Here is a 21,566-nt window from a genome sequence, read left to right on the forward strand (position 1 = left end):
CGGAATCGGATGATACGGTCTCCCCCTCTTATAAGGCGATCAACTTAATTCCTGGAGAACAAAAAAGGGTCGCCGTCGCAACCGTAGCATACATCGGCTCTGCTGCTTCGCTAATTCTCTTGTGCTTCCATCGTCGAACCAACAAAGCCTAGTAATGTTCTCTACGTCAATCCTGGGGACATGGCATTTTTGGTCCCGAGCTCAAATGAGCTCGTTTTCTGGACCTCACGTTTGCTCTGGGCATGTGGGCCAGTTAGGCCATTTTAGAGCTCATACCAAAGACAGAAAATGGAGGAACAGGATGATACATGTATGCTACAGGGGGTACGATGGGACAGTTTGACGGGGAATCCCGTGTGCCGTGTGCGGGTGGTACAGACCCCGGCGGTACAACATGTGTACTTCCACCATTTTAGTTGAGAGACTGAAAATGCTAATCACTTACCAAATATACCAAATAATCTGTGTAATGATCTTGGGGAAAAAATCAGGACAAACTATTTGTCTTCCATCGACCAATTCACCATTTATACACAATTCTAGCTTCCAAGCCTTCATCCGATCATGTCTGGATCGACCAAGAAAACGAACCCTCCGGTGACGGCGATGGCGGACACTCCATTGCCGGCGGCCCCACCCACGGACGCCCTCATCCACGACATTGCCGCCGCCTACAGCGACGACGTACCCTGCCGCTTCAAGTGCGTGCTGGCGACCAGCTCGCATCGTTCGAGACCCTAGCTGGGGACGCCCAGCGCCGTCAGGCTTGGGCAGCGGAGGAGGAAGCCCACAGCTATGCGGTCGCCATGACTCGGAGGTACATGTGCTCCGACCTAGATTCGCTAAGAGCATCTCTAACAGACATTGCAAAATAGGGCGCGGCCGGAAAATGTCTTTTTAGAGCACAGGAATGCTTCTACGGATGCAGGGTATCGGTTTTTTTGAGTGTGAAAATTTTGGGCATGACCAAAAAACCTCTATCCGGCGCCGCATATCCAGCCGCTCCACGCAAAAGAAAATGACCACTGAAATTTCCCCTCCGCATTCGACCACACTTTGCGACCGTCGAATCCCGCCACCACAGCCCATCCCCTATGTATATCTGGGCACTACCCACCAACGATGTGCCGAATTCGGCCGATTCGGCAAACCCTAGCCACCACCGAAGATGGCTCCTCGCCGCCGCAGTCTGTTGAGCGCCAATGGCTTCCACAGCGTGCGCCTGCAGCCTGCAGCCGACAGGCTATTACGCCGCTAAAATATCGGTGGCTGACCGACGCACTGGCTCAGCACCTTCGTCTCGAAGGAAGAGGCCGCGAGAGCCTATAATGTCGTGGCGTCATGGTTCATTCGTGTGCAACGTGACCTGAAGAACTTCGATGACGTGCAGTCGCTCGCGGAGGGCGAGATGGTGGTGCTGAAGCCGCGCTTACGCCCGCGCGAGGAGCAGCGCCACCGTCGGGCGCTATATCGCCTCACCATCGCCGAGGCGGACGGGATGGAGCAGTGGCGCCGCGACCACCCGTAAGACGTGTTGGCGGAAAATGAGTTTTTAAAGGAGTAGAAGGTAGTGCGGAAGCGGGCGGGGAGCAGAAGATGGCAGCGAAGTCCTTCTTGGAGGCGCAGCATGTGGGCCCAACGATGATCGTTTGCTCCATTACATCTATACTACCGAGGAGGCTACGAACAACAACGACAATCTCAGGGATTGGGAGTAGTTCTCCATGTGTCGAGTGTTTTCTGAACTACTATGGTTTCTGAATTTCTGAGCTAGTGTGAGTGTTCATTAAAAATTCCATCAGGTTTTTTGAGCATCATGTTGTTTACCCTACTTTCTTAATGTGGACTAGTGTTTGTGTCGATGTGGCGCTGAAAAGTACAACATCCAGAAAACTTCCGAAAATTCCATCAGGTCTTTTTACCATCTAAAAATGCTGCAACCGTCGTTATTGCCGTAAAACTTAGAAACCAGCACCGTAAACGCAAAAGGCTGCGCCGTAATTTGCAGCAGCGTTTGTTGGAGATGTTCTAATGCATGTACAAGAGCACCTATTGATGTGCCAATATGTCAATGAGATTGCGATTAAGAAAAGGTAAAGACATGCTCAAAAACATGACCAAGAGAACAAATGCCACAACATGGTTTGTTTACACTAACCAGCTGCGAGTACACGATAAACTTTGATTAGGAAAATGATAAACGCATAGTACCTACTCAGTCAAAGTCAAATATTAGCAGCATTCAATCATCAAAGAAAAAGCCAGATCGGCCTTCTATGGCTTGCTGGACATGTTCACGCTAGATCGACAGCCATCGTAGAGGAAGACGAACTGTGCGCCGGCCGGAATCGAGCACGTGCTACCGTACATGTTCTAAATCGATAGTGGTTGTTGCGGAGGCAGACGAACTGACCAGACGGCCAAAGGCTAAATCCAGTGATCGAACTGTTGGAGAAATCCCGGATTTGAAGTACAGTATCAGATTAAACTCCGAGAAGAAACATAGTCATGGAGAGAAGACGGCGAATTAATTGCGTGGCTTTACGGCGTCCCAGATTGGTGAACACGAGGGAACAAGAAAGATTCGACCGTCAAGTACTAGCGGGCCGAAACGGAGCCACATGTATTGATTAGCCCTGCGTAGATGGAGCCATGTACTGTTCAATAAACAAGATACGTAGGAGCTACACAGCTGAATACGCTGACAACGCCTAGCGTGATTGGTCCTGGGATCAGGAGCATCTGGACACGAGCTCAGAAGCGAATTTTCGCAATCCTGGTGACATAGGCATCCCAAATGGGCCTGCCGAAGATGGTACCCGGGGTTTACTGGAGGCCCAATACCCGAAGAATAAGAAGATTCGGGAGCCCAAGATTTACTAAGGAAAGATAAGTTGTAATAGGAAGTGTTGTTTGTAATCTGGCGGGATGAGTTAGAAACCGTCCCGGACTCTGTAAACTTGTATAGCACGAATCCCTCGGCTCCACCTCCTATATAAAGGGGGAGTCGAGGGACGAAGAATCAATGGAATCATTGTCTGCAAACCTTAGTTTTCATATTCGTCGAGTACTTTCCGGCTGAAACCTTCGAGATCTACTTACCCTCTACTTCCGACTAAACCCTAGCCTACAATCCATAGGCATTGACAAGTTGATACCTTGTCAATTGGCGCCGTCTGTGGGAACTAGAGGCGTAAGGAGCTGATCTCGATGGCACGCTCAAGATCTTCGACATCGTCAACCGCAAGCAACACAATGGATCGAGGTAAACAGATCGCTGCTGGTCTTGTCGATTTTGTTCCTCACCCACCCTCCCGTTTGGATGCATATGCGTATCTGGCGGAGCCCATGGAGATGACGTTCGGAAGGTTTCACTTTCGCGTCGAGAAGGAAGGATCGTATCGTGTCGAGATTCCGATTTCGTCGGGATCGTCGGTGGTCGATTCCGATTTTTCAAACTATGCATCGTCAACCGAGTTAGGAGAAGAAGAAACCTCGGCGACACGCTACGTCAGCACCAGAGCAAGAGAGAAACTCGCCAAGATCTTCAACGACATGTCGTTTGAGTCATCTGCGGACTCATATATAAGCGATGGCTCAAGCGATGTCGACAGTTACAACTTCATCGACAAATCTCTCACAGTGGGCAAGGTCTTCATCAATCTCAACGATGATGTCACCAAACCCAACGTAGATCTGAGTACAAAGTATCATCAGATTTACGCCATTGAAGATCAAGAGGAGACATCTGAGGCTTTCGACAGTTTGGGAAATCCATACGTCGATCCCTCCAATCTGCGACAAGGCCTGGGCAACAAATACGTCGGGCCAGAGCCGCGAGATAGAGTTCAACTTTCACAAGCAGCGTGGGACGAGCCGCGAGAGCTATGAACGGCACAGAACCAATGGCTACCACAGCCACACCGGAAGAATTGCAAGCATATCAATATAGGCTCGCACGAGCTGCCAGTGGAATTGGAAAAACAGATACCTGAGTTGAACAGAGAAAGGAGGCAGCTTCGCATCCGGCGAGAGAAGGGCAGATCTAAGTCGACAATCTAGAACTACGGGTGATAGCCACCGGGAGGCGCGGAACAGAGCAAGATCAAGGCTGCAACACATACCCGGCGTAAAGAGAGCACTTGGTCAGAACCTCGACATGTCCTTCATGTCGATAGATACCCGAGGAAACATCATCCCTACGCCCCCAGAGGCTGGGTATATGGCGACACATGCTTTTATCCTTGCGTCTAAACCACCTCCAGGTGATCCAAGGGAAACATTGTACAATATGGCGGTAGCAGGAGTTGGAGCTATGGGGACAGCGTTTGTATCAACGCCTCCCGAAGGAGTGGCAAGGCAAAATAGTCCACGACCTGCAGCAGCAACAGCGGCAGCACCTGAAGGGCCAAGTGGAGCAAGAGACACAGCAGCACAGACAAGAGTCGACAGAGCGCGGCAAAGCAGAAGGGATCATCGGCAATCTCCGGAATTGACCGATGAAGATATGTGTGGCTTGCCATGCTTTACGAGGAGAGTCCGGAAAACTCGAGTCCCCTCAGGATTCAAGTTACCCGATAATTTCAAGAAGTTCGACGGCCTTCAAGATCCAGAGGATTGGCTAGTCGACTATCTGGAGACGGTGAAGCTCACAGGAGGAACCAGGGCAACAGCCATGCAAAGTATCCAGGTGCATTTGAGTGGAGCCGCACGATCTTGGATAAAGAAACTCGCTCCAGGATCCATCGACAGCTGGGAAAGTTTCGAGGATGTGTTCGTCAAGAACTTTAGATCCACGTGCAAAAAACCCGCGTCGTTAGAGGAGTTGAGAGCGTGTCGACAGAAGCCAGATGAGCCAATGAGGAAATACATCCAGAGGTGGAATATCATTAAAAACTCGGCAGAAAATATATCTGACGAGAGAGCAATAGATGCGTTTGTCGCAGGAGTCAGGCGTGGAGATTTCGTCGAAGACTTGGGAAGGACCAATCCAAAGACAGTATCCGCGTTAATGGAGATAGCAAACAAATGGGCGGACGGAGAAGATGCCGTCCACAACAAACGACACAGGTCGCCAGAGGAGGACCGCGGTCGAAACTATCAACCGAGGCGAAGATTTCCTCGGACGTACCAGAACTACGACGCTCCAGGACAAATTTCGGCAGGTTTTCGGACAAACACAGGAGGAAGCAACAGAGATGATTACCAGAGAAGCAGTGAGCAGCGAGGTGATAACAGGGATGATTCACGCAACAGGCAAAATAGCGGGCCTAGGTTCCCAAGACCTTTCGTGTCCCCTGAAGAGATGATGAACGGACCGTGCCAGATGCATTTTTCCTCGACAAAGAACGGAAAAAGACAGTCAGGGCACTTGCAGAAGGATTGTCGAAATTTTCAAGCAATGTTGCGGTATGCAGAGAACGCTAATGCGCGGGCAGCACAGAGAAATCCTCGAGAACCCAGAAGCGAGATTCACTTGCCGCCTCCTCCCGCGATTACAGATGACAATCGACATCAGCTCAGAATAGCGGCAGCACCTGCACCACCACCTTATGTTGATCCTAACTCCAATGGAGCAGTGTTGATGATTCAGAAGGGAAGGCCGTCCAATAGAGCTCAGAAAGTAATCTCACGACAGGTGTTTATGGCAGAGAAAATGCCTCCACCAACAGTTGAGTACCTTAATTGGTCAGGACAAGATATCGGCTTCACAATAGCAGATCATCCGCAGCAAGTTCCTCGACCAGGGCAGTCAGCACTTATTCTCGCCAAAGCAGTTATCGCGGGATTTGATGTCTCTCGAGTGTTCATAGACGGCGGCAGCAGCTTAAACCTTATGTATGCAGATACATTGAGGAAGATGAACATATCCTTAGCAAACTTGAAACCAACAGACACAAGGTTCCACGGCATCACACCGGAGAAACCAAGTTATCCATTGGGAAAGATCAATCTCGACGTTCAGTTTGGGACCCGAGAAAATTATAGAATCGAGAGGCTCGAGTTTGAAGTCGTGGATTTTCCATCGCAATATCACGCTCTGTTGGGACGACCAGCATATGCTAGATTTATGGCAGTGCCACACTATACATACTTGTTGTGGAGATTGCCTGGACCAAAGGGACCAATCACAGTTAAAGGAAGCTTTGCCTTAGCCGATAAATGCGACAAGGATTTCCACCGGTTGTCAGAAACCTTCGGGATGCAAGCTGAGTACTTGGCGTCAAAAAGCATGACTGATTACGACGTACTGCCAGACGTTGGAAGGCCAAACAAAGAATCAACTTTCAGTACCGAGAAAAATTCAAAAGAGGTGCAGATTCACCCGACAGACCCAAAAAAGACGACATCTATCGCAAACGACATGGATATCGCATAGGAAAGCGCGCTCGTCGAGTTCCTCCGTGAAACCTTTGGAAAATCTTCGCATGGTGTCCAGCTGACATGCCAGGAGTACCCAGGGAACTTGCCGAGCACCACCTAAACTTGGATCCACTAGCGAGACCAATCAAACAACCTTTGCGACGTTTTTCGGAACCAAACCGCAAAGCCATGCTGTCAGAAATTAATCGACTACAAGAAGCTGGTTTTATCAAAGAGATATTCACAGAAGCCACATGGGTAGCAAATCCTGTGCTGGTGCCGAAGAAAAACACTAAGGTCCTTCGCATGTGCGTCGACTTTACGTGTGTCAATAAACATTGTCCAAAGGATCACTTTCCCCTCCCGAGGATCGATCAAATTATCGACTCCACGGCTGGGTGTGAACGTCTTTCCTTCCTGGATGCATATTCTGGTTATAACCAGATCAGATTGAAAGAAGATGATGAAGTAAAGACCGCGTTTATTACACCTTACGGCGTGTTTTGCTACAGAACAATGCCCTTTGGTCTAAAAAATGCGGGAGCAACATATCAAAGGATGATGCAGAAGTGTTTGGCGACACAGATTGGGAAGAACGTGCAAGTATACATTGATGATGTCGTCATAACATCAAAAAAGGGGGCAACGCTGATCGAGGATCTCAAGGAAACCTTCGACAACCTTGATAAGTTCTGCCTCAAGCTGAACCCGACGAAATGTTCCTTTGGCGTCCCAGCAGGAGAACTTTTGGGTTTTCTAGTATCAGCAAGAGGGATTGAAGCAAATCCCGACAAAATACAGGCTATCGTAACAATGAGGAAGCCAACAAAGTTGAAGGAGATACAACAGCTAACGGGGCGAGTCGCAGCTTTGAGTAGATTCGTCGCTAGGCTGGGAGAAAAGGCACTGCCATTCTATGCTTTGATAAAACAAGGAGATAAATTTCAGTGGAACGAAGAAGCCGACAGAGCTTTCGAGGATTTGAAGCGCACAATTTCGACACCGCCAATTCTGGTGGCACCAAAAGAAAGGGAACCCCTCCTGCTATATATCGCAGCCACACCACAAGTGGTGAGCACGGTGCTAGTTGTCGAAAGGGAAGAAGAAGGAAAACTCCACGGCGTGCAGAGGCCAGTATACTTCGTCAGCGAGGTTCTATCACCATCTAAACAAAGGTATCCGCAGTACCAAAAGATAGCATATGGAGTATTCACGACAGCACGAAAATTGCGCCACTATTTTTCGGCACATCCGATCATAGTGGTCAATGAAGCTCCCTTATCAAATATACTGAACAACCCAGAAGCTACGGGTCGTGTCTCCCTTTGGGGAATAGAACTTTCCCCTCGGGACATCACGTATGAAAAAAGAAAAGCAATAAAATCGCAAATACTGCCGGACTTCATCGCAGAGTGGATGGAGTTGCAAAATACAGGACCTCCAGATTTATCGAGAACTTGGACCATGAACTTCGACGGGTCCAAAAGACTGGAAGGAGCTGGCGCAGGAGTAGTACTCATATCACCTGAAGGCGACAAGTTGAAGTACATCCTTCGGATGATGTTCCCTAACGCATCTAACAATGAAGCAGAATACGAGGCTCTCATACATGGAATGAAGATGGCGAAAGCCTGCGGAGCAACTCGACTAAAAATCTTTGGCGACTCACAGCTGGTGGCACAGCAAGTTATGAACCAATGCGATGCAGTCAATGATAGCATGATGGCATACAAGGAGGTATACAACGAACTCGAGAAGTTGTTCGATGGATGCGAAGTAAACCATATTAGCAGATTGAGCAACGACGAAGCCGATGTTCTTGCAAACATCGGGTCGCAATGCCTTGCAGTCCCGCCAGGTGTATTCTGGGAAGAAATAACAGAGAGATCCACTAAGTCGACAAAATCAAAAAAGAAAGAGAAGAAACCCTCGGGGGCTACCAAGGAAAAGCAAGAGGACGAAGAAGAAGATCAGGACCTGGTCATGGTGATACAGATACCGTGGATGCAGCCGTACATATCATACATCCTGAGGAAAGAAATACCCGACGATCCAGTTGAGGCAAGGCGAGTAATTCGACGCTCCAAAGCTTTCACGGTGGTCAAGGGAGAATTGTATAAACGAAGTATTTCAGGCGTCTTGCAAAGGTGCGTCACACCAGAGGAAGGAAGAATAATTCTGAAGGATGTACACGAGGGAATATGTGGCCACCACGCAAGTAGTCGAGCTATCGCAGCCAAAGTTTTTCGAGCAGGATTCTCTTCGGTTGACAGCAATCGAGGACGCCAAGGACATAGTAAGAACTTGCGACGCGTGTCAAAGGTTTGCCGCAAAACCTCACTCTCCGGCAGCAGAGCTAGCACCAATACCATTGTCATGGCCCTTTGCTCAATGGGGACTTGATATGGTGGGTAAGTTACACAAATCTTGGCCAGGAGGAAAGGAGTACATGCTAGTAGCTGTCGACAAGTTTACAAAATGGATAGAAGCGAAGCCGATAAATTCACCAGATGGAGCATCCGCATGATAAAATTCGTAAAAGGCCTCGTCTTCAGATTTGGAGTGCCCCATAGCATCGTCACGGACAACGGCGATAACTTCACATCCCATGAATTCAAAGATTATTGCGAAGAGGTGGGTATCAAGCTGAACTTTGCGTCGCTTGCACATCCTCAAACCAATGGGCAAGTCGAGAAAGCCAATGGTATCATCTCGCAATGGCATTAAGAAGCGCTTGTTAGGACCACTGGAAAAAGCTCGACATACCCGGCCGTAAGAACTACCAAGCGTGTTGTGGAGCATCCGAACAACACCAAACACAAAGAACGCAGAAACTCCGTTTTTCCGGTTCATGGAGCGAAGCAGTACTACCAATCGAGATAGAGCACAACTCTCCACGTGTCGCTGAATATAATGAAGAAACATCGAGAAGAGCGCTAGAGGACGACGTCGACGCACTTGATGAAGCTCGAGATGAAGTATTATCTCGGGTAACCAAATATCAACAGGACTTGAAGAATTACCACAGTCGACGTTTGCGGCCAAGATCTTTTCAGGTGGGCGACCTAGTTCTTCGGCTCACGCAAAAAAGTCATGAAAAACTCGAGTCACCATGGCTTGGCCCTTACATCGTCACGGAAGTAATCGGAGGAGGAGCATATAGGATAAAGGACAAGAAGACAGGGGTGGAGGAGCCAAACCCCTGGAACGTGGCGCAACTTAGGCGGTTCTACGCCTAGAGTCGAAATATAGTCCTTGTAAAACTTCAATGTACTGAAACGCCCGCGAGTTTTCAGACGCACTCTTTTCCTTTTTCGGGGCACCGAGTGGGGCCGGAGAAGGTTTTTAATGAGGCGGGCTCGCGGTGCTGCAATATAATAAAGATAGTGACAATATAACTTTTCTTCTTTATCGACACGACCAAAATCTTTGCCCCGACGAATTTCAATATAGTTCATCGACAAAAGAAAAACCTTGCCTTGGTATTCAAATACCTCGTGAGTCAATAAAAATACAAAATAGTACTCAGCAAAAAGCTCGGGGGCTCATATTCACCTTAAATATATATATGCCTTGGTTTAAAACCTCGCAAATATACAAATATAGTAAAAAGTCACCGAAACACTCGGGGGCTAGACAAACAGAGAAATATAATGATTGCTTTACAATATAGTCATGGATTACAAAGAAGAAATATCTACAAGAAGAAAATAACTAGTCTTGATTCAGTATGTCATCAAGAGTAACTCTGTTTTCCTCAGGAGCAGCACCAAGAAAATCGGCATAATGGCCATCGGCAAAAAAGTCGGCATCCATCCGAAGCAGGTCCTCGATCATTTCTTCGGCTATGGGCGTAACCTTCGTGTTAATCCTGTCAACACCAACTCTCCGACGTTTTACCTTTTGGTGAACCTTCTCGACAACCTGGGCAAGGTCAAGTTTCGAGTGGCAGATCTGGAGCATGATAAGAGCAAATGCGGCGCCGACTACTAGTTGAGCTTTGACAAAATCATGGATAATGCGAGCATCCTTAAACCTTTCCATCAATTCAGGAAGAGTTTTTGGTTGGACGTTCCGAGGAAACATGGAGTTGTAAACCATGGACAAGGTCTTGGTACAGAAGTCAAGGAAATCGCGAGTTTGAGAGGTGCGATCTTGAAATCTGACAATTTGGCGAGTCCTCTCCGGGGTAGCCCAAAACAAAGAACCATGATCCAGGGAAAGATTAACAAGGAGGTTTGTCCTAGCACTTACTCTCTCTTCCTCGGCAGCAGCATCAGTAAAGGCACCTATCAGAACAAAGAAGTGGAAACCTTTAAGAGACAATAGCATAAAGATGAAAGATATCAGAGGATGAAACAGGCATACCCGACATATCTGCACTGGCTTCATTCATTAATTCAAGCATGAAATTTTCTCGAGTAGTCGCCTTTTCAGCCTCGGAAGCAGCAAACTCCTTGGCAGCCACGGCCTCGCGAGCTTGCTGGAGAGCAACTTTTTCGGCTTCAGATGACTTGCGAGATTGTTCCATCATCACAAGTGTTTGCTTCTTTGCATACTGAAGCTGCTGTCGAAGTTCGTCCAGTTCTTGCGACAAGGTATCGTCGACAGGTGCAGTATCAGCAAAAGTCTTCCTCGCGTGAGAAGAAGAAGGCGACACATTGGAAGGAGCGGAAGTTGGAGTATAGTTATCAAATATCAACTGAAATATAAACAGGATAAAATCAAACGACAAGCAAAGATAGAATTTTTCATTAATCTCTTGGAATAATTACAAGGGCATTACAGTGGAGCTAAGGAAATACGTGTCGCTAAACGACTACTTTGGCGACAAAAGCAAAAGAAACAAAGAAAAACAGAGGCATGCAACTAGACCTCCGGCCTTGACGAGCTAGGAGTCGACGCTGGCTTAATCCCGAGATAGGCCAAGATCTTCTTCGTGTTGGGCTTGGCTGCCTTGATCAGCGACTTCCACCTTGATTGTTCTATTTGCTCGGTGTCACCAACTTTCATCCAGTCGATAGTCTGTCGACTGTCAGCAACCAAGGCGACAGTGTTTTCAACGGCAACCTTCATATTCTCTTGGCGCATCTTCAGTCCAAGGTCTTCCGGTGTATTGAACATCTTGGCAAGGTTGAGGAAAGTCGCAGGCTCCTCCTTCTTCAGGAAGAAGTAGGGGAACAATGCCGACAATACTGCATTAGCATTCGATACACCTTCCCGAATCTCGGACCCATGAAGCTCCAGATAGGAAAGTGCGTCAAGGACCGGATCATCGACAGGATTCGTCAGGTCAAAGTCCTGGTTTGTTTGGACTGTCAAGGAAACAAAGTATTAGTGAAAAGACAAGAAACAAAGATTTTCCTAAAAATAGAAGGGAGCAGTAAAATTACCGAAAGTACGGCGACTCTGAGTCTTCAGGCGCTTGAGGATTCCTTCTTCACGAGAAGCTTGCGCAGCTTTGTGCTCATCTAAAGCAGCTGTAGCATCCTTAAGCTTTTTCTGCAGTTCCTCGACACCAGCAGCTTTCGCCTTGGCTTCATCAGCTTCGGTCTTGGCTTTGCTAGCAGCGAGGTCCGCTTTCTTGCGAGCCGCCTCACTTTGCTCAAGTTTTCGAGAAAGTGCGTCGGCGCGTTCGTTAGCCTCTGCAAGTTTCTCTGTCGAGATATAAAAAAAAAGAGAGGAGAAAGGTCAAAAATCGCGACAAGCACCAAGAGTAAAAAATCAAGGAAAACGGCAAGTACAAAAGTCGTTACCTTCGGCTCTATTAGCGTATTCACGGTACCCAACAAATTGGGAACCGATGCGGAGAAGATCCTTGATCATAGGCTGTTCAACGTGAACATAGAAAGAAAACCATCGGCATGAAAAAGAGAAAAGGTGTGAAAAAACAAAATAAGGAAAATATAGATGTCGACAAGCTTACATCATCTAGGAGCAGAGTTTTTAACCGCACAACTGAGGGGCAGGTTCAATAATCTTTTCAACCCTTGCCCTTTTTGGTGAAGGAGCAAGGGGGCTTGATGGCGGAGTAGTGGTGACGACGTTTTGTTGAGGAGGCGAAGTTTCTTCTCCTTCAACTAGCGTGTCTGAGGCAAGTACAGTACGTGACGTGCTTGTCCGAGGAGCCACGTCAGTAGTTGGAACTTCTTCCTCGTCATCGCTAATAATCAAAAAATCGGCAGCATGAAAAGCAAGACAAGCTAAATATTTCGAGTACAAAAATAGAGAGAAATAAAGACGACTTACGAGCTGATGAGGGATTCGGCATAAAGATCGTAAGTTGCCTTCGGATGAGAAGGAACAACTTCTTCAGCCTTAGAGGTGCCAGAATCTTCAACATCAGTCCTTTTCCTTTTGTTCTTGGGAGAAACAGCAGGAGGAAGGGATTGCGTCGATTCACTGGCTTCAGACTCAATTTCTTTTTCATGAGAAGCCGCAGATTTGTGAGAACCCGCGACTTCACTTTCACGAATAGCAGAACCTTGAGTATCTTCGGCAACGATGGCCTGTTCTTCGACTTCTCCACCCTCCGGAAGAGGAGGAAGGGAAGTCATGATAGGATGGTTCTGTAAAAAATAGTGACCAGAAGGAAAATTAAAAGAGATGACAATGTAATGAGGTGCAGAGAAAGTGCAAAATAAGGTAAAAAACTCGGCAAGACAAAATACCTCGGGGAGTGGATTGGCGGCGCTGTACGGTTCCACGCGACAAGAGGAAGGAATTGGGTCTTTACCCAGGCGAGAAAGTCTTCGAATCAACTTCTCCAAGTCCTTGGTGGAAAGATCACCGGAGATTCTGTTGGCGTCATTTTTACCAGAATATGTCCAAAGGGGATTTTTGCGAGCCTGGAGAGGCTGCACTCTAATCCTAAGGAAATAGGCAGTAATTTGAACACCAGAAAGCTCTTTGCCTCGAGTATTTTGAAGCTGGCGAATACGAGACATGAGCGCCTCTGTCGCCTTTTTCTCTTCCTCGGAAGCTTCGGCATCCCAGGAGCGGCGGCGCTGAATTTTGGCACTTCCGTCGAAAGGAACTATGTTGTGCTCAACGGAGTTGGCGCTTTCTTCGTGAATGTAGAGCCACTTTTTGCGCCATCCTTGGACAGAATCAGGGAACTTGACGTCGAAATAGTCGACATCAGTGCGAACACAGATAACAACGCCACCTATGTTATAAGTGACGTTGTGGGAGCCATTGCGGCGAAGGCAGAAGATGCGTTTCCACAGAGCCCAATTGGGAGGGATTCCGAGGAAGCATTCGCAAAGTGTGATGAAAATAGAAATGTGAAGGATGGAATTGGGAGTCAATTGGTGCAATTGAATCCCATAAACAAAAAGAAGACCGCGGAGGAAATCGTGGATTGGGGTCGAGAGGCCGCGGATGAGATGATCAACAAAACTAACCCGATACTCCATTGGAGGCTTGGGGTAGCTTTCTTCGCTAGGGAAGCGGATGGCGTCCTCCTTCTTCATGAGGCCAAGCCTCTTCAGCATGTTGGTGTCTTGGTTGGAGATTTTGGATCTCTCCCACTCAAGATCCTCGGCGGCCATCTTGGATTCCGGAGTGCTGTGGCGAGTCAGACGCGCGCGCGGTGGCATCAATGGCAATGACAGAGCAATGTGTGTGAGTGCGGAAAATCAGAGAGAGATTGGGCGCAGGAGAAGTTTTGCGAAGAGGAACAGTGAGCGGCGCAAGCGAGGGATGAACGGAGGTTGAAGAAAGGTTTATATAAGAATCGGGTGAAGCAAAGGTGCCGTTGGATGAAGAAATCGTATGGTGAGAATAGATCATCTAGATACAAGGGTAAAAAGGTATTTTTACTGAGATAGGCGTTACTGTACGTGCGCCAGAAAAAGCGGAGGACGTGTGTCCCCCACTTGCACGACGTGTTAACGTGGTGGAAGCAATGGACCCACAGGGCAGAAAGATCACGACTATTCGAGAGGGATGAAGTAAATTTGGTTAAGGGAAGCATGTCGATAAGAAAAGTTAAGGAAGAGTGGCGACAGAAAGAATTATTCAGTACTTCGGGAGCCTTTGATCAAATACAAGTTTTTGCCCAAATGCTCGGGGGCTACTTCGGAAAAAAGTAAATTTTCGAGTATGACAAATATAGAAATCGCGGGAGCCTACAACCAAGCACAAGTTCTTGGCTGTAGCCTCGGGGGCTACTCCCATCGGGAGCGCTGTTCGCGCACCCGAGAGATAAAAAAAGAGAGAGAAGAAGAAAGAGATCATATTGGGAAGTAATGAAAATATAGCGACAAGGTGGATTAAAATGTTGAGCCTACAACCAAGCACAAGTTCTTGGTTGTAGCCTCAAGTTACTCCCATCGGAACGCCTGTTCGCGTGCCCGATGAAATTAACAAAGGAAAAATAGAAAGCAAGAGAGTATATTTCGAGTTATAGTTAACTCTACATATACTCCCATCGGGATAGCAATATAAGTCATATTTGACTCGATAAAATGTGCCATTCCAAAGCCGGAAAAGCACTCGACAATATATTCTCAGAACGCCGAAGTTGCGATCAATTTCTGAATGCCGCAAAATTGCGAAGGTAAGACCCCAGATCCGTTCTGCTGGGCGTGGCATCGCCAAAGACTGCGCTCTGCTGCTTTTATCCGTATCAACAGATGCGAAGAAAAATCCTAACGGACGCGTTAGGTACCCGATAAATTCGACTGGGACTCGACAGAATGGTAAGACCTTAAGCGGCACCTGTCGAAGTTTACACCAGTATCCCGAGATCATGTCCAGGGACGTGATTTTGAAGTAGGTTTTTGCGGATTGCCACTAGAGCAGTTAACTAGTACCTGATCCGTCAGATGAACTAGCCCCAACTACCATTATCCCTGTACAATATAGAATTTTATGTGAAGAAGTATAAAAAAGTTAAAGCTTCCGAATAAAAGTAAACAGTGGAGATTTTCCCTGACTCTACGATTCAAGCAAAATCTCGGGGGCTACTGACATAGGCATCCCAAATGGGCCTGCCGAAGATGGTACCCGGGGTTTACTGGAGGCCCAATACCCGAAGAATAAGAAGATTCGGGAGCCCAAGATTTACTAAGGAAAGATAAGTTGTAATAGGAAGTGTTGTTTGTAATCTGGCGGGATGAGTTAGAAACCGTCCCGGACTCTGTAAACTTGTATAGCACGAATCCCTCGGCTCCACCTCCTATATAAAGGGGGAGTCGAGGGACGAAGAATCAATGGAATCATTGTCTGCAAACCTTAGTTTTCATATTCGTCGAGTACTTTCCGGCTGAAACCTTCGAGATCTACTTACCCTCTACTTCCGACTAAACCCTAGCCTACAATCCATAGGCATTGACAAGTTGATACCTTGTCACCTGGTGAAAGGATTGCAGAAATTACTAGGCTGCAACAAAGAGGAAGATGCTTCTTGCAGAGACAGGTTCAGCGAGCTGCCCGACGCCTTCCTCCTAAACATCCTGGAGAGGGTGGGCACGCTCGACGCCGTCAGGGCCTGCGTCCTGTCGAACCATCTACTGAAGCTCCCTGCCATGCTCTCCCGGATCGCCATCGACGTCTGCTACATCTGGGGAGAGTACATCGATCCCACCGACCTCGAATTCGACGACATGCTCCAAGCGAACCGCGCCGTGGCCGATCTGACTGACAAGATCCTCGGCACGAGGCCTCCACAGCTCACCATCCACGACCTAAACCTGACCTTCGTACTTAGATTGGACAACTGTCTCTCCATCGGCAGATCCGTCGCCCACACCATGGCGACGCAGAAGCTCGGCACGGTCCAGTTCAAGATCTTGACGGAGAAGAACGGCTTTGATTGCACTCCGGCCGATCTCCTCGGCTTCGGGAAGCAGCTCAACGCTTTCTTCGCCGACTGCCAGGACGCGTTTGCTGGCCTCACATATTACTCGACCTACAGAACCTGAGGTTCGGTGAGTCTGACCTACCCAACATCCTCGGCACTTGCAAGAGGCTGGAGTACCTGAGCCTCAACTTTTGCGACGCGGGGATAGGCTCGACGCTGAAATTTGAACACGATCGACTCGTGGAGCTCAAGATCGAGTACGGGGAATACGAAACTGTGGAACTCTGCCGTCTGCCCAAGCTACAACGGATGACATGTGATTATTGGGATCATGATAGAAATCCCTTAATTAGTTTTTGGTTTCGTCCCGCAGCTTTCCAAGCTTAGCCTTTTTAACGCTGTTTTTATTGGGACTATCTATTTGGCATCCGAGTGTTTTCTTTTTAAACATCACTCGAATTTCCTGCTCCAATAAATAAGCGCCAGCTGGTCGTGGTCCCTGCGCCAAAAAAATCCTGAAAAGTGGGCGTGTTTGGCTTCTACCGGTCGTTCCCTGACATCTTTTGACCAATAAAACCAACAACTCCCGCTCATTGCATCGCGTGACCAGCTTCTTGCATGGCAAGAAAAGGCAACAGGACGCTCCCATCTCTCCCAGAAAACAGATTACACCCATCCCTCCAAATCTCAACACAGGAGAGGGGAGAAGAGAAGGAAAACTCCAGATCTAAATGGTGTAGATGGAACAAGATGATGGAGATGGAAGAACCAAACCTGGTGATCCACTATTTGGGTTGGACAACAACCAGCAGCTAAGCCAGGTACCACGACCATCTGTTGTTACCTGTGTGGCTGTGTTGCTTCTTCTCTCTGTTGTTACTTGTCTTGCTTCTTCATCCAGAATCTGCTCCTCCTGCTCATCCAGAATCTGTTCCTCCTGCATAGATCAGGGAAATCAGTAACATGAGGAAACCATTAACATGAGGAAGAACTGGATGTTGTCCAACACTGAAATCAGTAACATGTAATCATCCTGATAGAAATTCTTCATGGACTAAATTTTGCAGCAACATGAGGAAAAATAAGTTATAAATTAAGTTATAAATTGCAGATATACACTGCATTTGCATAGCATATTCAATCTTTATATATCTCATATACAGAGCATATACAGTGCATATACATTCCATACACCAACTGCATATACATCTTATATACACTGCATATACACTGTACATGGAGTATAAATGCTCACAGTGCACTAAATATACGGAGCATATACACTACATTTACAGTGCATATACATTCCTAGATCTGGTCAAATGACAAATGAAAATGACAAGCAGCTATCAGTATATATGTGGAAAGTTGAAAGATGACAAAGCTATCAGTATATGTGCATGGTTAAAATTTCAGGTTCGGTTGGAGCCGTAGCAAGTATGCAAAAAGATGCAAACAACAGTAGCGCTCTGGTTCATCTCACTACTGTGGCTAAAATTGTCGATAGCTTTGCAACTACACACAGTGAGAAAAATGATGTACCAAGACTAATTGCGGCTAAAATCTCACTATTGGTGCTTAGGTGCGGAGTGGGCACCATCGGGAGCGTACCACCGCAATGAGGAAGAACGTTTGCATATACAATGCATATACACTGCATATATAGTGCATGTACACTGCATATGCCTATGAGTGCATATACACTGCATATACATCTTGCATATACACTACATATGCATCCTATGCGGCATACACAATGCATATACATTGCATATACACAATGAATATACACTATACAGTGCATAGTTGTTGCATACACAATGCATATACACTGCATATACAATGCATATATACAATGCATATACACTGCACATGCATCCTATATAGGAATCACACATAAGAAAACTGACTATACTGTCAAGCAGAAAATGGTTAAAGAGACTAACCTCAGGTATGCAAAAAATTGACTATACTGTCAAGCAGATAAAGAGATGGTAGCTTCTGATCACTTGTAACCTACAAGCACAGGTAACCATCAATCCCTCCACCATAATGGAATACAATCACAAAATTCCAATAGAACAAGAAAACTGAAGCAAGGGAATGATCAAAACACAATGCATTTCCTTTTTGGATTGCCATAAGGAGTTACCCAGAAAGTCTCTTTTAAGCATCTCAAAAGATATAACAAAAAAATCTAGCTAAAAATGCTAGATCTAGCAGTAGCTTCACACATCCTATAAAGGGAGTGTCCTATAATCACAAAAAATCTTTGGTAGCTTTCCAACACAACACGAACATCACATCCACGTGAAAAAATTCGAGCCGTCCAGCTAGAGATCCTTGCACACATAACACTAGAAATCTCCCACAAACAGAAGAGACTACTGTATTTGCCCCGCTCAAGAGCAAAATCCACAGATCCGCGAAATAAATTGGGGAAAATGTTCGGGAAAATTTGCCCCACGATGTCGCCCTGCTCAAGATCAAACTACACAACTCTACGACGAAATTAGCCGGATGAAAACCACTACACAGGTCAGCAAAAACCCTAGAACGCAACAAAATCTACATGGAGATTACTAGCCATGGATGAGCTCGGAGATTACCTTCGAGCGGAGCTGGACGACGCGGAAGAGCGCAACCACCCGCACCCCCAGCCACACCGCACCCCAACCACCCCACAGTGCGGAAGAGCGCAGTGTAATGTACTGCTCGACCGCACCGCACACGCTCTTCTCCCACCGCCGGCGGCGATTTCGTCCCTTCAACTACATACACACTACATGTACGTCCTATATATACATCGAAATACACTTTGCCTACATACTGCATACACATTCCATACACAAAATATACCAGTAGCTTCCAAACACATTCCATATACAAGCTGGTCCTCTCTCACAAGTTGAAATCACAGAATCATTTTGCTCCAGAGAAAAACCTCTACTAGATTTGTTGCTACAGACACAACAAAGCAACTGTGGAATCCAGATACGTAGGCAATTTACAGTAGATGGCTACACACACTACTGAATTCATCCCGCATAAACACAAGAGAACCACCTCCTAAAAAAATGGAGTCATCCATATAGAGATCGTTATACATACAACACCAGAAACCTACACAAAATACACCAAGTACTGGATTCACACAAAATACACAGATCCACGAAAAAAATTGGAGCAAAAATGACCCACGAAAATTCGTTCCGCACTGCTCATATCCTATATGCAAACTACAAAAAATTCAATGTACATACCACTCATCATATATGCATATACACTGCATATATATACACAGCGTACTCCATATACACTGCATATCCTATATGCATACAAATTACATGGGACAAACCCAAAAACTGCCTACACACTGGACACTACATAAACAATCGCTCACAAAGTTGAAAGGGAGTTGAAATGACAGAATCATTCTACTAGATTTGGTGCTACAGACAAGCAGCGGAGGGACACTAGCTGGAATTCGTCCCGCCCATGAACACCACATCATGTGCTTCCAAGATCACCCCCCTAAAAAATTTGAGTCATCCCGCTAGAGATCGATGTACATAGAACACCAGAAACCTACACAAATTGACCCAGTACTGGATTTGTCCCGCTCATGAATAAAATACACAGATCCACGAAAAAATTTGGGGGAAAATTGCCCCACAAAAATGATGCACTGCTCATGAACATCAAATCCACAGGTCCAGGATAATAGCCTGACGAAAACACTCTACCTCCCCACTCCAGCCCCCCGCAACAAAACCCTAGAACACTACAAAATCTACATGAAGTCATGGAGCAGTTCGCCATGGATGAACACGGAGCTTACCTTGCAGTGGAGCTCGACGAGCGACGATGAAGAAGACTACCTCCGCATGCCAGCTCCCCGCACGGTGCGGGAGAGCGCAACGTGCTGCACTCGACCGCAACGCACGGGCTCCTCTCCCACTGCCGACTGCCGGCGGCGATTTCCTCCCTTCCGCGCCGCTTCTCTGTCTCTCGAGTCTCTCTTACTTCGGATTTGGGGAATGGACGAAAAGCGAAATAAGCCGTTAGGCCTCGTACCGTGAGGGGAACAGGAGAAAAAACCGGAGAACAAAAAACCGGAGAACTAAAAAACCAAAAAACCCGTGCACACAACACAGACGAACAAGGGAAGAAACAGATGGAATCTCTGCCGTACATATATTCGAGTGATGCCGAATTGTAAAACAACCGAGTGCAAAATAGCAAAAGTGTTTATTTCGAGCACGACTCTTCGGTTAAGCCAGCTTCTTGCTAATGTGCCCACCATTCGCGATCTGCATCTAGATTTTGAAAGTCAAAAGGTAATCCTATCTCAGTACATTTTGTTAAAATACCAAATCTCACTACTTTATGACGGTACTTCCTCCGTGCTAAAATATGGGTCTTGATTTTACATACAGGAAGATGTATCTAGACCTATTTTAGTTATAGATATATATCCATATATCAAGAACAAATTGAGAGACTTATTTTAAAATGGAGGGAACTTATATGCAGCCGTTTAATACCTTAAGCGAGTCTTCTCGATGGCTCGCGACTTTCAGTTTTTGCAGCTTTGCACCATTTGTAACCTTTCCTCTTTGACGTGCCAGATTTGGGTGCGACCAGAGAGCCCAAGAGTGCTCTCACCTGTGCTCAGCAAACTACGGATAGTGAATCTTCATAATCTTCATGAAGAATGTGGCATCTCTTGGACATTGTTCATCCTTGAAGCTGCACCATATCTAGAAGAGTTATGTATCACGGTATGGGATCATAGCCATGGGAAGCTCTATGAGAAAACGGATGTCAAGTGGGAACCATGCGATTCTGATTTCAAGCATGCCAATCTAGGCAAGCTCACGATCTTCGGCTTTCAGCCCGATAACAACTTCATGGGATATGTCACGCGTGTAATGAAAGCCGCGGTGAGGGTCAATGAAGTTTCTCTACACGACAGTAAGGCGTGCGAGAGATGTGTTGCACATGGTGTCGGGTTTTACACATCGAGGTATCCACGGACCAACGAGGAGAAGGATTCATGTATTGAGAAATTTACAGAGGGGTTGGTGACAAGTCCTCCCATTATGATTCACTTCCGTTCCTAGTTTGAAATGGGATGCATGGTATCCTTATGATCCATATTCCACCGCAATGTAGTTGAAGAAATTCTTGACCTACATGACTCAGTTTTCACTTCATTTCAACTTTGTATCGTAGCCTAATGAAGAGAGGAATTAGTTTTAATACACTCAGTAGAAAATGTTGGTATAGTATTTATATTTAGATCACCAGGCCGCTCAAGCACGCGCATGTCCGAAGGCTTTCCACTAGCATAGACTCCTCTCCACCGAGTCGACCACACATGTCGCCATTG

At 46.7% G+C, this 21,566-nt stretch overlaps 1 pseudogene; it reads left to right on the top strand.

Moving 5' to 3' along the window:
• The first annotated feature begins 606 nt into the window (after positions 1-606).
• LOC127348076 (uncharacterized) lies at positions 607-21,297 on the top strand (annotated as a pseudogene).
• Positions 21,298-21,566: the final 269 nt, after the last annotated feature.

Source organism: Lolium perenne, chromosome 4 (assembly GCF_019359855.2).
Source record: "Lolium perenne isolate Kyuss_39 chromosome 4, Kyuss_2.0, whole genome shotgun sequence".
Taxonomy (NCBI): domain Eukaryota; kingdom Viridiplantae; phylum Streptophyta; class Magnoliopsida; order Poales; family Poaceae; genus Lolium; species Lolium perenne.